This window comes from Muscardinus avellanarius, assembly GCF_963383645.1.
Source record: "Muscardinus avellanarius genome assembly, chromosome: 12".
In the NCBI taxonomy this organism is placed as follows: Eukaryota; Metazoa; Chordata; class Mammalia; order Rodentia; family Gliridae; genus Muscardinus; species Muscardinus avellanarius.
Window position 1 is genome coordinate 93,649,764 of NC_137798.1, and position 5,721 is coordinate 93,655,484.

A 5,721-nucleotide genomic window follows, 5' to 3' on the forward strand; every position below is an offset into this window, starting at 1 on the left:
GTAGGGGCTCCTTAATTAGCTGCCTTAGGAACAAAGTTTGATTCTGATAACTGGGCAGAAATACATTCCACGCATAGTGTGAAAGTTTACTGAGGTGGAACAAGTATATACGTGTTTTTATTTGTACTGAAATGGCTCATTATGTAGAAGTTAGCATAAAAAAATAATGAAATTGGAAGTCAGGAGACCTGAGTTTGGACCCAGGTCTGCACAGCTTGTAAGCCTTAAAAGGTAGTTTAACCTCCATTTTCTTAACAAAATAAGATGGTGTATGTGATTCTTCAATTCTCTACCACCATTTAATTCCAGTATACTGTAATCTCTAAATCACAAAGGTCTAAATCTATCTATTGGATCTAAATGTTACTTGGCCAGGCGTGGTGGCGCACACTTGTAATCCCCACGCTTGGGAGGCTGAGACAGGAGGATCTCACAGGTTCAAAGCCAGCCTCAGCTACTTAGTGAGGCTCTCAGCAACTCAGTGAGACCCTGTTTCCAAATAGGATATAAAATAGATCTGGGAGTATAGCTCGGAGGTAGAAAGCCCCTGGGTTCCACCCCCAGTACCACCACCACCAAAAAAAAAAAAAAGTTAGTTGCTTTATAAAAAAAAAAAAAAAAAAGCCAAGCCAAGCGTGGTGGCACATGCTTGTAATCCCCACGTTTGGGAGGCGGAGACAGGAGGATCGTGCAGGTTCGAAGCCAGCCTTGCTGGCTTAAGAGACCCTGTTTCCAAATAAAAGTATATATAAAAAAAATAGGTCGCTAGGCGTGGTAGCGCACGCTTGTAATCCCCGCACTTGGGAGGCAGAGACAGGAGGATCGCGCAGGTTCGAAGCCAGCCGCGCGCGCTGGCTTAGGAGACCCTGTTTCCAAATAAAAATGTAAAAATAGGTCTGGGAGTGTAGCCCGGAGGTAGAAGGGCTTCCAGGAACCCCAGTACCACCAAAAAAAAAAAAAATAGGTCTGGGAGTGTAGCCCGGAGGTAGAAGGGTTTCCAGGAACCTCGGTACCACCAAAAAAAATAAAATAAAATAAAAAGGCTGAAACTGTTATATTTTTAAAATCTATACTGGTTAACACTCCTTAGTAGTGTTTTTTTTTTCTTTTTCACAATCTCACACAAGCCTTCTTCCAACTTGTTTTACCTTTTCAAATACAAAAGATAGCTGGGCATGGTGGTATATACTTGTAATTCCAACAGGGATTATAGCATCAGCAATTTAGCGAGACACTGTTTCAAAATAAAAAATAAAAAGGGGCTGAGGGTTTCACTCAGTGGTAAAATGCCCCTAGGTTTGATCCCAAGTACAAAAGAAAAATAAAACTATCAGTTTTGAAAAAGCAGATTTAAAATTTTTATAGATAATCCTACAATTGTTTTATAGTGTTATAAAGAACATTTACATTTAAGTAATAAGGGCTGCCTATGGATTCCTGCTGCCAGAAAACACTTGCTTCTTGACATCCACCGTCCTTCGAAGTCCAGGCTCTACTAGACCTCCCCTTGGTATGTCCAAGACTCAGCAGTAGTAACACTCAATAGAAGTTGGTGGAATAAAGAGATGGATGAATGGACTCTTAATGACACTTTTGCTACCCCTTCTGAGGTCCACAGTTCCCAGAACGCCCAGGCTCTACAGCGTACACCTTTGTACAGCCGAAACACAGAAACAGTAAAACTCAACAGAAGTTTGTGGAACAAATAAAGAGCTAAATGAACAAACTCTTAATGATGCCTGAGCTACACCTTCCAAAAACGTCGTGTATCCCCTTCTTCAATCTTAAACATTTAAGCAGCTTCAGGCCAACACACAAATATCCCCAGGATAGACAGGCCAATTTCTGGAAACAAGATATAACTCTATGATTATCTGTCTTGTGAATCTTTATAAAATCCTTGTGGCCCTTTACAAGCTAGACATAGCTTTTTATGAGTACGGCATGAAGCATCACTGGAAACACAGAGGCCATATCCCAGAACCTCCCCCCTGTGTCCTCAGGGTATGCTAGAGACTCCACAAGGGCTGGGTCAGCTTCAAACCAGGGAAGCACAGCGCATAGGACACCTAAGAAGGAGTATGAGCTTACGCCATGTTTATGCCAACCCTGGGGAAAGATGTTCTTTCCCCCATTTTACGTTAGGAAGCTGAACTATCAAGAATAACTAGAGTTGCATGTGGTGGTGCACAACTCTAATTCCAGTACAAAGAAGGCCGAGAGATCACAGGTTCAGTGCCAGTCTCAGTGACTTAGCGAGGCCCTTGGCAACTGAGTAAGACCTAATTTTAAGATAAAAAATAAAAGCCGGGCGTGGTGGTGCACACTTGTAATCTTAGCATTTGGGAGGCTGGGACTGCAAGATTGCGGTTCACTGAGTCTACTTAGCGAGGCCCCTCGCAACTCAGACCTTGTTTCAAAAATAAAAAGACTGAACAATAGGGCTGGAGGTGTAGCTCAGAGGTAGAACGGCCCTGGGTTTCATCCCCAGTGCCACAAAAAAACAAAAATGAAACAAAACAAAAAATAAAATAGGGCTGAGGATATAGTTCAAAGGTAGAATGCCCCTGGGTTCAATCTGAAGGAAGAGGAGGAGGAAGAGGAGGAAGAGGAAGAGGAGGGTGGGGATGACGACAAGGACAACCGAGACAAAGACAATAACAGCAAGAAGGAAACAGTCATAAAATATGTAGGGGAATTCAAAACTTGGCCTCTGACTCCAAAGCCCATGCTCTTTGGACTGTATCCCAGGACATAGTTAATGAAATAGATTATTGCTGCATTTGGACTTCTGGGATAAAAATTAAAGTAATGGGGCTAAAAAGGGCTCAAAACCCTAACCCCTAAAAAGCAATGTTCTGCCGGGCGTGGTGGCACACACTTGTAATCCCAGCACATGGGAGGCTGAGACAGGAGGATCTCACAGGTTGGACGCCAGCCTCAGCTACTTAGTGAGGCTCTCAGCAACTTAGAGAGACCCTGTTTCTGAATAAATTATTTTAAAAAATAGGGCTGGGGGTATAGCCTGGAGGTAGAAAGCCCCTAGGTTCTACCCCCACCCCTGTACCACCAAAAGTAAATAAATATATAAATAAATAACAATGTTCTTGCAATCATAGGGATATATAGCAAAGAGCTATGGATATAATAATACAAGTCAATATTTGCAAAATATAAATTTGGCACAGATATTTATCTGGAAGTACACTTCTCTTACATACACCTCCACTCCCCAGAAAAGGTGGCTAAAGGCTATTCCAGGATGGAGTCAGCTGTTACACAACCATGCAGTTTCTGATATGTGGATATTCACATGAGGCAACTGCAACTCTAGAGCTTACTAGAAATGTATTCCGCTGGCCATCTGAGGGACTTGGTTTGTTTCCTAACCTTAGGAAATGAAGTCATTTGGGCATATACTCTCATACTAATTTTTCAAAAACTAATAACACTTATCAAGGAAGGCTCCAGGTTAACTATCCTCTTCTCCTTCCAAGGAGTTTCATATCAGAGTTTCTAGCACCACCAGCTGGATAAAGAACCTACTACAAAATGTGCTCCGTTCTCAATCTGGTTTGCTCACTGTGAGGGGATCATACGTTTACTTCACATTTAATTTATGGCGAAGTAATTTATTTCCGTCACTAAATAAAATTAGAAAAACCTTTCTTTGTCAGTCAAATTAATAATAATCCACTCTGCCTTTTTCACGTAAGTAGGAGGTATATTTAGGTTATTATAAATCATTAGAGAAAACTAAATTGACCTACTAGAGCTAATTTGATTGGTTCTATCATAAAACTCATATATAAAAAGCAAACACTGAGATATAATAAAAATTAGAAACTAAAAGAGCAAGCTAAATGATATCGAATGCCTTGCTAACCCACAGAGTTTATATCAGACATTCGTTTAACTGGAAGTAAAAATGACTGGGGAGATGACTTCATGTTTCACAAAATGTTGAACTTTTCCCTCCACGATTCCTGTCTCAAAGGTGGACACTGCCATCTGACACAGGAAAACACACTGCCGTTTATCTTTCCTTCCTATTTAATTGACCCCCACTTAGCGATGGATACCAGTAATAGAGAACCCTTAGGGTGCACAGGTGACCTCAGCACAATGAATCAATCTGTGCAAATAAACATCCCTGAACAACTAAGTCCAGTTTCCACCCCAAACAACCAATTTGTGGGTTCCTACTGCCTGGGAAAAGTGCATCTAGTCACTGTTGTCATGGCAAATTTGCAACCTGCAGAACGAATGGCAATAACGGTAGGACAAATTTGGTCACTGCAGACCACTCTACTAGACAAGAGAAAGAAAAGGTTCCACCCAAACAATGGAATCTCACCCTGATGGCAGGGTTTCATTAAAAGCTCCCTGATAGAGTTTTAAACCACTGTAATGTTTTGTGATAACAGCAGTGTAAACCTCTGAACAAATGTGTAGTCAATTTCATATTTTTTCAAAGCCTCTAAGTCCAAATCTCCAGTTGAAAAGCCAGTAAAGATAATTTCTAACAGGTCCAGGTAACATACAGGATTCTACCCAACTTAACACATAATTTGGACATGGAAACCTTTGCTCGAGTGAATTTATTCCTTTACTTATTTGCTTCATTCATTCACTCATTCATTCACTCCTGCCAGTTAATCTCCCCTGCAAATTTCACATATGTAATACAGTATTATTAACTATAGTTATCATGCTATGCATTAGACCTCTAGAATCCATTTATCTTAAACAGTTTGCCCCTTTGATCAGTACCTTCCCCTTCCCTCCATATCACAGCCTCTGGCAACCGCCACCCTACCCGCTGTTTCTCTAAGTTTGACCATTTTAGATTCCCCATATAAATAAGATTATGCAATGCTTTTTCTTTCTGTGTTCCTTAGTGAAATATCCTCTTTAATTGACTTATTATTCAATTGTTTAATTGACATAAGTTCCTCCATGTTGCTAAAAGTGGCAGGATTTCTTTCCTTTTTAAGGCTAAATAATATTCCATTACATACACACACGCACACGCACTATAATTTCTTTATTCGCTCATTGGGGAACATGTAGACTACACTGACTATCGCAAATAATGTCGCATGAACATGGGCGTGCACACATTTTTTATTCTTTTTTTTTGGCACTGGGAATGGAACCCAGGGGCATTCTACATCCGACCTACACCTCCAGCCCTATTTTTTATTCTTTATTTTGAAACAGGATCTTACTGAGTTGCAAAGGACCTCACTAAGTAGCTGAGGCTGTCCACGAACCACGATCCTCCGGTCTCAGCCTCCTGAATGCTGCGCCACCACGCCCGGCTGGGCATGCAAACATTTTAACTGTTAAGTTCAGTCTGCTCCGCCACTATTTTGAGTGAGTTGTAGTCCTAAATGAGAAGATCCAATTTTGAGATGTAAGGAAAAAGGAAAACACTTAAGCATTGCCAGAGAGCGACATGATTGCTACCAAATACAATGTGTGGATTACTTGTCAGCTTCCTATGACTTTTTCTTTGGCCAAAAGATAACATAATTGAGAATCGACTGCAATTTGGCTTAAATTTACCAAAGGATCCAGGAAGGTGGGTAGCAGAGTGCAGAGATCTCTCGGACATCGCCCTGATTGCCTCTCGGCACCCAGATTGCCTGACTGTAGAATGGGTGGTGTGTGCTTTGGGGAAAAATACACTGCAGAAAGAGCAAGTAAGTGATAAGG